This window comes from Carcharodon carcharias, chromosome 2 (genome assembly GCF_017639515.1).
Source record: "Carcharodon carcharias isolate sCarCar2 chromosome 2, sCarCar2.pri, whole genome shotgun sequence".
Classification (NCBI taxonomy): Eukaryota; Metazoa; Chordata; class Chondrichthyes; order Lamniformes; family Lamnidae; genus Carcharodon; species Carcharodon carcharias.
Genome location: NC_054468.1, coordinates 187,016,403 through 187,029,523, shown reverse-complemented (window position 1 = coordinate 187,029,523; position 13,121 = coordinate 187,016,403). Strand labels below are relative to the sequence as shown.

General features: G+C 41.6%; 1 long non-coding RNA gene across 1 annotated transcript; it reads left to right on the top strand.

Moving 5' to 3' along the window:
* The first annotated feature begins 432 nt into the window (after positions 1-432).
* On the top strand, positions 433-12,741 carry LOC121286892. The gene is made up of 4 exons (XR_005945098.1): positions 433-483; positions 8,172-8,368; positions 8,494-8,568; positions 12,330-12,741. It is a non-coding gene; the product is annotated as an uncharacterized LOC121286892 (long non-coding RNA).
* The last annotated feature ends 380 nt before the right edge of the window (positions 12,742-13,121 follow it).

The following is a 13,121-nucleotide window of genomic DNA, read 5'->3' as shown; positions in this document are numbered from 1 at the left end:
TCCAGTTCATATATTCCACAGCTAAAGTGAGGGTTTGATTATTTTAAAGTGAAGCATTACTGTTGTAATGCGATCGAATAAAATGATTCAGTACATGGTAGAAGATTCCGCCTACTTAATCTAAAGCTAACAAAACAAAATCACAGAAAATGCCTTCGAGTGAATATTACTTTGCAGAATGTGCATATTGCGCTTGCCCTTTGCGTTGAATAACCAATCAATGGCAACTTGCTGTTGGCATGGCAATGATAGATTCTCAGCGTGACATCATAAACCTTATTAGAATTCCCGCCCTCAGGACTCTCTCGGATTGGTGCTTTAGCGTCAAACGTCAAGCGTGCACTTTAATCGCTGCAGTTGATTGGCTATTTCTGCTGTCCATCGTCAATCTTGTTAGGCCGCAATGCCAGCAGCTGAGCAAGAATGAAACTGTTTCTTCATTAAAAAAAATCTATATTGTTAAGAAAATATCAACTAAAAAGGGTAAGAAAGTTGACCTTTACAAACTGTTGGAAAATGTGAATTAAGTTACAAAATTCTGCGTGGTAAAATGCACTAACCGTGGACGTTATTACAGGTATTTTATAAATCACAGGTTGAGGATTGGCAGGTCGAAAATATTGTTTGCATAAGTTTATAATGGAGCCGCAATGTCCGGACACACAATTAAAAAAAAACCTGGATATATACAGTCAGTTTCCCAAACTCGGCTGAAATCATTTTCTAGCGGTACAACATTGTTTTGATTTATGTTTACCATTCTATCGTTATCAGCCCGCTAACTTTTTAAAAAGTTACCTTTTATGTAAAAAAAGCATTTTTTTTCTATTAACTTAGACAATGCGAAATTTCTTAAAATGAAAGATTCTTTAAGTCATATTGGAGTGTGTGGTATGAAGTACATCAAGAATGTCCTGGTGTTCCGTGTTCCATGTTCCTATAGAAAAGCACCATTTATGTTTACAGCATTGAGCAAACATGACAAGCTATTCTGTCTGTACCAGCTCTCGGCTAAAATAATTCAAAACGAATTTGTCTTCTCTTCCCAAAAGTGTTATATCTTTCTCTGCTTCACATATTTATCGAATTTTCCCTTAGAAGGAGCAATGGTGTCAGTTACTCTCTGGCAAATTAGTCCGTGCTCCAGCAAACCTCAATGTAAAGAATGTTTTTAATCACTTCCCATTCTCTTAATGATAATTTTAAATTGTTGACCCCGCAAAACAGATTGCTCAAACAATGGAAATGTTTTCCAACTGTACCCCCCTTCTATGAACTTGTCTTCATGAAACCTTTTACAATCCTCCTTACTGTTTGCGAAACCTTTTGCGATTTAAACATTTCGAGATTATGTTCCATATGCACAAAGCCAGATTATCTGTATGTAGAGAGGACAAGAGTGGACCATGCCCCTGCGGAACTTACAATCTGTCTCCAGGCTAAGCAATATACATTTACTCCAATGCTTATTATTTGTCTGTCAAGCAACTTTTTTCCCCATGCTGCTATATTTGCTCATTACAGAGGTAGCAATTTTGAAGGTGGTAAGCGGACAAAAAGACAAATTCTAGGTAATAGCAAAAAGCAAAAAACTGCGGATGCTGGAATCCAAAGCAAAAACAAAAATAAAAATACCTGGAAAAACTCAGCAGGTCTGACAGCTTCTGCGGAGAGGAACACAGTTAACGTTTCGAGTCGGTATCACTCTCTTCAACAGCAGAATTTCTTTAACCAAATTGTAGGTAATGCTTGGACATGCCTTGCTGCTTCATTTAAAAATATTGGATGTTTCCTGGCATGAAAATCATGGCAACTATTTTTTTGGGCAATATTTCATTGGCGGACTCCTCTGCTTCAATTTACTTGCCATGTCACTTCTACATTATCCAAAAGTGGACAGTTTACTAAAGAAAACCTCAGACCTATACAAGTTAAACTAAGGCAGTGAGTACTACTTAAGCTAATCACCAATCAACCAAATCTATTTACATAAATCATCTTGGTTCAGAAATATGTCTTAGAAGTTATAATTAGCACGTTTAACTTTTTCAAAAAAAACTCTTGCACATCTATTGCATGTGAATGCTGGTACAGTGGCATGATAAAATGATAGCTTTGTTTCAAGAAATAAAATAACAGTGATGAACTTCTAAAGGGATACTCCTGATTGTCTGCCATAATCTTGGCAGTAGAGTTGCAGAAATCCTAGAAAAAAGGTCAGTTATGAGACATTGACCTTTAAGTTCTTCAAATTTGCACTTTACCACAAATTAACAGATAGAAAATTGTGGGAAGCACAGTGTGCAAGGCCAATTTCCCACATATTGATTTTGCACGTTCATTAAATGGACCAATTTATCTATTCAAGTCCCAAATGTTTGACACAAAGGGAAAATAAATCTGTCAAAACCATCTGCTCCTTTCTGAACAGTTGTTATTCAGGTTCATACTGAAATCATACAAGAAACTTAACTGTGGTTAGGATCACCATGATTTCCCTGCAATTTAAAATTATTTTAATTTTGTTTATCGGATTGAGTCCCCTTCAAGGTAGTTAAGTGTCTAATCAAAAACAGCCTGTCTTGGTTGTACTGTGCATTATTTCATAAACAAGTGCACATTCGCATTTCATTTTGCGTGACTGCACTGATTGGATGCCCTGTTGATACATTTGTTTTTCGGCCCTTTCCAGGAAAGCAGTCCCTTTACCCTTCTGGGAATATGTTGTATCTTTATCTCACTGACACTTCCTGACAAAAGAAATCTGTAAAGATAAAATGGAAGTCAATGCAAAACAGAACGAGGAATTTCCTTAATTCATTTCAAATATCTGTGCAATTTACAAGTTAATTCATAATTGTCTTTTAAATCCTCTTAACATGGTAAATTTCATGTGTTTGTTGGCAAGTTAGAACAATAATACAAAATAAGAAGTGTGACCTGACTGACATTTTTAAACAGACATCGCTGAACTCCACCAGCACTGTTCAGGTGCAAGGACCTCAATAAATATTATTATTTCTGAGGCCTTAATGAGTTGATTACAGGCCTGATGCATAGGCTTCCTGTGCCTTATGCACTTCCTTACCATATTAAACTGTGTTTTGAGTAATGGGCACACAGTCCTCCACTTTTTATCTATCCCAATTTATATTTATTTAAACAGTGAGCGTTCCTGGCATTACATGAAAGAATTATTTCTTTCAATGAAACATGCTGGACAGCATCTACCAATAATTTAACTTCACAATGCTGTTGGACTAAATCCTTAAAGTTGATTCACCTCATGTGATTGTCAGCCAAAACAAGTATATTCCAAAGCATCAATAAAAATAGATGGGAAAATTAAACAAAGAATGTTGAAGCTAATCAGAATTCAGAGTAATGATGATGTACTTGCCCTTGAAACAGCTGAATACTTTCATTAAAAAAAGAAAGCTCACCCACATTTACATGTTCATTATTACCAGAACATTTCAACCCAGTTCTGTCAACATGTTTCTAAAACAGAATATTAAAATTTTATCAAAATCTATTGCAAGTGTTTTCACTGTCAAGCATTGAGTTGAAGATGAGTGTTAGTTATCATATAATCATACAACACAAAATGAGGCTATTTGGCCCATTATGCCTTTGCCAGCTCTTTGAAAGAGCAAATATCTATCCAATTACCATTTGAAAGTTTTATTGAATCTGCATTCATCACCCTTATGGAGTAGTGTTTTCCAGATCTTAGCAACATGCTGCATAAAGAAAAGACTCATCTCCCCTCCGGTTGTTTTGAAATTAACTTAGATCTGTGCCTTCTGGTTTCAGACCGTCCTGACAGTAATTAGTTTTGAAATAGCTTCATAGTATCTTATTAGGTAATGTCATGATTTTCTAAACAATTAATATTCAAAATTTGACTTCAGTACCCATCTTGAATTTCTAATGGAAAGCACTGAGGATTGCAGAAAAATCCAGAATAATAGTATTTACAGCACAAAAGGAGACCATCTGTGCCTGTGCTACATCTTCAATTCGAGCAATCTCCTCTAACCCCTTTCCCTGTATCATTTATATTCTTTCATTTCAAATACTAATTCAATTCCATGTTAAGTGATGTCATAGCATCTGCTTAATAACCACTTGTGGCAAAGTAATTTATGTTCTAATAATCCGCTTCCTTCATTCAAACTTTTGTTAAATCTAGGCTAGAATATTTCCATGATCTTGTGGCCTGCCTCATGTCTTCAAGCCTCCATAAACTTGAACTCATCCAAAACTCTGCTGCCCTGATCCTAAATTGCACCGAGCGCCACTCACTCACCACCCCTGTGCTTGCTACATTTGCTCCTGGTCCAACAATGTCTCAATTTTAAAATTCTCAACTTTGTTTTTAAATCCCTCTATTGCCTCTCTCTCCCTAGATAGCATGCTCTAAGAGTGCATTGGCAACCATGGACTTTTATGTGCTTGTCCATGATTATGCTTAGCAAGGTGCTGCAGTGGCTTTGCCATTGTGTTTTGCAGGTTCTGGCTGACCATAAGACATTCACTGTTATCGTCTGCCACAAGCTTTTTGGAAGGATTGGCAGGCTGATCGTACCTTCCATGGCCATCAAGTCCCAGAGTGGGACTCGAAGCTAGTGAGAGGAAGGGATGCTACCAGTGTGCCAGAAGACACTTCTCCATTGCCTCACCCCTCTGTAATTTTTTCCAGCCCCATAGCCCTTTAAGATCTCTATGCTCTGCCAATTCTGGCCTTTTGCACATCTCTGACCTTAAACACTCCCATCGTTGGAGTCCATGTTTTCAGTTGCCTAAATCCACTAACGGGATCTTGTGCTGGTGATGGGTCAAGGCCGCTGGCTGGAGTCAGGGGGAAAACTCTCCACTGGTTGGAGTAATAACTAGCACAAAGGAAGATGGTTGTGGTTACTGGAGGTCAATCATCTCATTCTGAGAACATTGCTGCAGGAATTCCTCAGGTAAGTGTCATATGCCCAACCATCCCCAAAAGGAAAAATAAGTTGAAACTGATCGAAAACTCTGTGTTTAACCAGTATGCATTGGAGGTCAGCCAGGATCCAACCAGGGCTCTTGGGCTGCTACGAATTTTGTGTCTGGCTTGGACTATGACTGGTTGGCATTTACGGACAGCAGTTGTCTTCACAGCAGTTGACTTGAACTGGGGATGGCTGAAGTCGACCATGTCCCTCCTTGTGTGCCATCAGATGGTCTCCATCATGTGTTTGGCAGACTGTGACAGTGCCTTCTGTGTAGCTGCATTTGTTGCCAATGATGCCATGCATTCTAGTATTTAACTCCGTTATGTCACTGTGAGCGGCGCAGCAGTCAGCATCTGATTACCAATTGATCAATGGTTTTAATGCACCAACAACTCCCTGCATGCCTTAGCAGTATGTAGCCCCAGAATTAGAAATAAAAGGACCCGAATCACCCTCATAAAATGCCTGACCATTTCATTTGTCTGATACTGATACCGCTTTAGAATTCAGCCCTGTCAGGAGACAGGCAGAAAAAGTGCACTGCCACATTATTATTAATGATATTCACCTCAGTGATGGTATTGGTACATGAACAAGAGTTGGAGGTGGTTCCTGCTTACCCTCAACCCTAATCCCCAGCAAGGTAAAATGGATTTGCCCCTGTATATTGTTAGTGCAGAGCCATGTCAGCACCTGATCCACAACATGTAACACTCTGCAGCTACAGCTGCTAAACTTAATCCCAGCTAGCAACAATTCAAAATGTTGCATTCAATTTACATTGCTTGGGTTAATGACAATTAAGCATTCACATTTTAGTGCGAGAGAATCTAACCATCTCCCCTTGACATTCAGTGGCATTATCATCACTGAATCCCCCATTATCAACATTCTGGAGATTACCATTGACCAGAAACCGAACTGGCTGTGTAAATACTGTGGCTATAAGAGCAGGCCAGAGGCTAGGAATCCTGCAGTGCATAACTTACCTCCTGACTCTCCAAAACCTGTCTACCATCTACAAGGCACAAGTCAGGAGTGTGATGTAATACTCTCCATTTGCCTGGTTGACTGTAGTTCCAACAACACTCAAGAAGCTTGACACCACCCAGGACAAAGCAGCTCACATGATTGGCACCCCATCCACAAACATTCATTCTCTTCACCACTGACGCACAGTCACAGCAGTGTGTACCATCTATAAGGTGCACTGCAGTAACTCACCAAGCCTCCTTAGACAGCACCTTCCATACCCACAACCATTATCATCTAGAAGGACAAGGGCAACAGACACATGGGAACACCGCCACCTGGAAGTTCCCCTCCAAGCTATTCACCATCCTTACTTGGAACTGTATCACCATTTCTTCACTGTTGCTAGGTCAAAATCCTGAAAGTCCCTCCCTGACAGCACTGTGGGTGTACCTAAACCACATGGACTGTAACGGTTCAAGAAGATAGCTCACCACCACCTCCTCAAGGACAATTAGGGGTGGGCAATAAATGCTGGCCTAACCAATGACACCCACATACCATGAACAAACAAATTGGGTTGGTGTGTGCTTAACTCAAGAAGTTTGACACCATCCAGGACAAAGCAGCCCACTTGACTGGCATCCTGCCCACTCCCTTAAACATTCACTCCCTCCACCACCAATTCACAGTTGCAGCAGTGTGTACCATCTATAAGATGCACTGCAGCAACTCATCAAGGCTTCTTTGACAACACCTTTTAAAACCACAACCTCTACTATCTAGAAGGACAGGGCAGCAGAGGCATGGGAAAAACACCACCTTCAAGTTCCCTTCTAAGCCACTCACCATCCTGACTTGAAACTATATCACTATTCCTTCACTGTCGCTGGGTCTAAATCCTGAGCTAATAGGACTTTGGCAGTAGCTACACTATTTGGACTGCAGCAGTTCAAGAAGGAGGCTCACCACTACCTTCTTCAGGGCATTCAGGGATGGGCTACAAATGCTGCCCTAGCCAGCGATGCCCACATCCTGTGAAATAATTTTTGCATCTTTCTGGGAAGGCCCACCCTATAGTACATGTCACTCAGGCAGTTGACAGGCCAGCAGTGGGCCTTTCCTCAGGATCAGGCCTTGGGGATGCAAGTCCCGCCTACCGAGAGTTGCCAGCCAACCAGAGGGCGGCAGGTCTTTTAGATGGCAGCACTACCAGGGAAGCAGTGGCCGTTGCTGAAAGAACACTTACCTCAGGCTCCGGCCATAGCTGAGAGATGGCGGAAGGGGATCGATAGCAGGGCAGGGATCATGAGGGATGGGGGATTGAGGGTCAGCAGCAAGGGCATGGGGCTTTCAGTGCCCTCACCCCACCTCCACCTCCATTCCCATCCCTTAGGCACAGAGTGACTTTGTACAATGGACTGCTCCCCCCACCCCCAGGAACCAGTGAGCAAACGGATTTGCTTGTCATGCATGCTGCATGGCGAGCCCCCACAGCCTGGTATTAATTGCCCATCCACTTAAGGGCCTCAATTAGTGGCAAGGCAGGAAGGCCATTCAATGGCCTTCCTGCCACAGATTTAATCGTGGTGGAGGTGGAGATTGGCAGGGACCCGTCCATCACCCTCCCACCTGCTTAAATGATCCCACTACCAAGCACACCACCGGGGAGAGCACAAGATTCTGCATGATAGCTCTTGAATTCCATCCCTAAATCTTTCCAGTTCTCTTTACACTATAAGTCTCACCTTAAAACTACCTTTCTGACCGAGTTTTTGCTCATCTACCCTAATATCTCCTTACATTCGGTGTTAAATTTTGAGTGACCCTTCTGTAAAGTGCATTGGATCTACATTAAAATTCTGTATAAATACAAGTTGTTGTGTGAAAAAAATATTTATAAAGTTTTCCCTTTTATTCATCTGGTCATAATTATGACTGAACTTAATTTTATTATTTATAAATGAGCTGTAGTGAACATCACAATATAATTGGAAACTAAAGAGGCGATTCCATGACCAGCTTTCCCAACACGGAGCAGCACTGGCAGGCAGCATGTCCTTGAAGTTGCAGGAAGGATCACTGAAACACCCATTCCTGTATGGCTGTTGCACTGAAAATGGCCTAAGTGACAATGTGGAAGAAATATAATTGAAGTTGTAATATGTCTTAGTCATAAGTATTTGTTATTAAAACACAATACAGGAAAATCAGAAACAGCTGGGAAACAGATCAACCAGTGAAATCTTCTACATCTGTATTCGATTTGTGAAAGTTTCACATCCTTGCAGCACTGTTCAGTGTAAATGGTAAAATGGCATGATTGTCATGGAAGGACATCTTGTTCCAAAAAAAGTGAAAAGCTGCTTTGATCAAGTACCTTGACAGCTTGAAATTTTTCAGTAAGTGAGGAAGCTAAGTTAGTGAATTTTTTTCTTTTTCTAGCAGATGCGATGACTGCTGAGCTTGAGTGTAACAAATTTGCTTGTCACCAATTGTACTCATTGTTGTTTTCTCTGCTGCTTAGGACTTCACTCAGCCATGATTCCTAAATACTCCCTGATGGGACCGTTTAAGGGACATATGTGCACAAAGAGCAGCCGTAAGTATCAGGATGTGATGAGGCTGAAGTTAACACAAAAAAAAGGAAACTGAGTTCACATAATAACAAGTTGTCCCTGTAACATGTTCTTATTTTCCTATCAATTTTTAAATGCATTCAAAATCTGTGCTACAAGCACTAGAAACCTTGGAAGAGAAATTGGTTCTTGCTGTGCCCATTTTCTAACCAGGAACCTTCCCAGAGGAAAAAAAAAACAGTAAAAACTGGGAAATAGGAATACTTGTCTGAACTGATCTTGTATACCTTTTAAAATGGAACACCATGAGAACTGGGAAATAAGAGTACTGGTCTAAACTGTTTTTTCCTTCACTATAGTGGTTGCTGTGACTAAGCAGTAACCATTAATAAAATAGTAAGTTTTTTTTTAAGCTTGATGTGATACAAGGATGAGCAGGAGAACTCCACCCAACTCCACAGGACTTCCAAAGGCTACTGCCAGCCCATTATCATCATAGAAACATGGAAAAATAGGAGCAGGAGTAGGCCATTTGGCCCTTTGAGCCTATTCCGCCATTCATTATGATCATGGCTGATCATCCAACTCAATAGTGTGCTCCCACTTTCTCCCCATATCCTTTGATCCCTTTCGCCCCAAGAGCTATATCTAACTCCTTTTTGAAAACATACAATGTTTTGGCCTCAACTACCTTCTGTGGTACCGAATTCCACAGGCTCACCACTCTCTGGGTGAAGAAATATCTCCTCATCTCAGTCCTAAATGGTCTACCCTGCATCCCCAGATGGTGACCCCTGGTTCTGGACTCCCCCACCATCGGGAACATCTTTACTGCATCTACCTTGTCTACTCCTGTTAGAATTTTATAGGTTTCTATGAGATCCCCCCTCATTCTTCTGAACTCCAGCGAATATAATCCTAACCGACTCAATCTCTCCTCATGTCAGTCACGCCATCCCAGGAATTAGTCTGGTAAACCTTCGCTGCACTCCCTCTATAGCAAGTACATCCTTCCTCAGATAAGGAGACCAAAACTGCAAACAATATTCCAGGTGTGGTCTCATCAAGGCCCTGTATAATTGAAGCAAGACATTCCTGCTCCTGTACTCGGATCCTCTCGCTATGAAGGCCAACATACCATTTGCCTTCTTTACCGTCTGCTGCACCTGCATGCTTACCTTCAACGACTAGTGTACGAGGACACCCAGGTCTTGGTGCACATTCCCCTCTCTCAATTTATAGCCATTTAGATAATAATCTGCCTTCCTGTTTTTGCTATCAAAATGGTTAACCTCACATTTATCCACATTATACTACATCTCTCATGCATTTGACCACTCACTCAGCTTGTCCAAATCACACTGAGGTATCTTTGCATCCTCCCCACAGCTTGCCCTCCCACTCAGCTTTGTGTCATCTGCAAATTTGGAGATATTACATTTAGTTCCCTCATCTAAATCATTAATATATATTGTAAATAGCTGGGGTCCTAGCACCGATCCCTGTGGTACCCCACTAGTCATTGTCTGCCATTTGGAAAAAGACCTGTTTATTCCTACTTTGTTTCCTGTCTCCCAACCAGTTTTCTATTCATCTCAATACACTACCCCCAATCCCATGCACTTTAATTTTACACGCTAGTCTCTTATGTGGGGTTTTGTCAAAAGCCTTCAGAAAATCCAAATAAACCACATCCATTGGCTCCCCCTCATCAACTCTACTAGTTACATTCTCAAAAAATTCCAGTAGATTTGTCTAGCATGATTTCCCTTTCGTAAATCCATGCTGACTCTGTCCGATCCTGCCACTGTTTTCCAAGTGCTCAGCTATTAAATCTTTTATAATGGACTCTAGAATTTTCCCCACCACTGACGTCAAGCTGACTGGTCTATAAGTCCTTGTTTTTTCTCCCTTTTTAAATAGTGGGGTTACATTAGCTACCCTCCAATCTGTGGGAACTGTTCCAGAATCTCGGAAGATGACCACCAATACATCCACTATTTCTAGGGCCACTTCCTTAAGTACTCTGGGATGTAGATTATCAGGCCCTGGGTTTTATCGGCCTTCAATCCCATCAATATCCCCAACACCATTTCCCTGCTAATACTGATTTCTTTCAGTTCCTCCCTCTCTCTAAACCCTGTGTTCCCCAACATTGCTAGTATGTTATTTGTATCCTCCTTCCCTCCCCTCACACCATCACTTCTGCCAGGTATTCATCTGATTATGTACTGCTATTTCTACTCTGACTAGCACGTGGCACTAGTAGTAATCCTGATATCACTACCTTTTGAGGTCCTACTTTTCAACTTACTTCCTAACTCCCTATATTCTGCTTTTAGGACCTCATCCCTTTTTTTACTTATGTCGTTTGTGCCAATGTGTACCACGACCACTGGCTGTTCACCCTCTCCCTTAGAATGTCCTGTAGCGGTTCTGAGACATCCTTGACCCTAGCACAGGGAGGCAACATACCATCCTGGAGTCTCAACTGCGGCCACAGAAATGCCTATCTATTCCCCTTACAACTGAATCCCCTATAACTATTGCATTCCCTCACTTTTTACTCCTCCCTGTGCAGCAGAGCCAACCGTGGTGCAATGAATTTGGCTGTTGCTGCTTTCCCCTGAGAGGCCATTCCCCTCAACAGTATCCAAAGCGGTATATCTGTTTTTCAGAATAGCCACAGGAGATTCCTGCACTGCCTGCCTAGTCCTTTTGCTCTGACTGGTGGTCACCCATTCCCTTCTTGACTGTGGACTCTTAGCTTGTGGTTTGACTACCTCTCTATACGTGCTACCCACGATACTCTCCACCTCGCGGATGCTCCACAGTGTCCCCAGCTGCCACTCCAGCTCTGATACTCGGGCTTCCTTGAGCTGTAGCTGGAGACACTTCCCGGGCACTGGAAATGTTCCCGGGGTCCCACATAGAGCAGGAGGAGCACACTATGGCTTTGAGCTCTCCTGCCATGACTTACCCCTTTAAATTAAATTAAACCTTTTGGAAGATACTTAATATCAAATACTCTAAGACTCTTCTTCCCTGCTCCTCATTATTACAGAACATAGCCCTTACAAATGATGAACCACAAAATAAGACCTTAAAAACTATAAGCAATAAAAGTAGTAAATACTTACCCGACCATACTCACAGTACTCAAAGGATCACCTCGTTTCCTCCTCACCGAACTCCATCAGTCACCTCTGCTCTCCCAGCTCCTTTTCAACTTCTGACTCCTCTTGCGCTCCTTTTCAATTCCCGCTTCCTCTCGCGCTTGATCTGCTCCTGTTGTCGTCCCAATCTCCCAACAACACCCACCAAGGGACTTATCTGAGAGCCCCAGCTGGTCAGGCATGCGGCCTGAAACTCATCCCTTACAAATGGACAAACTGCCTCTGGAAGCATGATGGGCAACAGCAAATTATTGAGATGAGGCCCAAGGCCAAATGTCAAGTTAGCCTCAGACCTCCTCTTTGGAGTGCATGCTGTCTGCCGCTTGGGAAATAGGAGGCAAATGTGCCTGATTTTTCCATCCATTTAAATTTACAGCTGGCCTGTCAATGGACGAACAGTTTTAAAACCTGAATTAGGTGGGAGACTGATTATGCAAATCAGTATTCTAAGCTGGTTAAAGGACATCAATGGCATTTTTTCCGATATAAATGTATGGAAAGTACGCTCAGTCCATTTGATCCAGACCTAACCTAATCTGTAAAGGGACTGCAGAAGGCCGCTCAGAAAGCAGCTCAGGAGTATGAGCATTTCACTTTTATTTTCACAGGGTCAAGAGGCACAGGAGTGTTCTCCTACGCCCACAAACAAACTGAGCCATTGCTGGGTATTTGAAGCCTCCCTTGGATCAGGCCATTTCCCAAATCCACTTTGGCTGGATTTCAGCATGGGAACTGGCTGATTTCCTACCTTAGCACCTCCGCTGCAGCGGATTGCTTACTTGGCGCTTGGAGCTCGGTGGAAGCAGTCAAATAATGCCTGAACCGAGAGTGGTTTGGGCCTCCTGAAGCCATGAAGCTGCAGCTTTGGGAAGGCACAACCATTCTTCTTGCCTGGTTTGGGCGGAAGTTGAAGATCAGACCTGGAATTTCAATTACAGAGAATAAAATGGCAGAAAAAGATTTTTCTCAAAAATATTTTGAGTGGTTTAATTGATGTACCTTTTTATTAGTATGGCCCCATAAATGCTTATTCTGACTCAACTTTTAACATTAATACTCTCTGGTGTTTCATCGCTAGTCTTTTTTAGCTTATTATCTGACTTGATTCACGTATTTCAGTTCAAATTTTCCGATGTTTTGCTTTGAGTCAATTTACAAAATGTGATGGTAACTGTGTGACAATGAAAGTGTGATAGCAAAAGTGTGATGCAGGAAGTAAATGTTTCATAATATTAAGAACAGGCTACAATACTTTTATATACATTGTAGGTAAATGTTGTTAAAAATGTTTTAATCATCGAGTATCATTGAATTTTCATTTGATTGAAACCTGTAGTTTTTAAATATTTGGATTTCTAAAACCTCATTCAAGTGAGCAAAACTGACACATGCATCTCTCT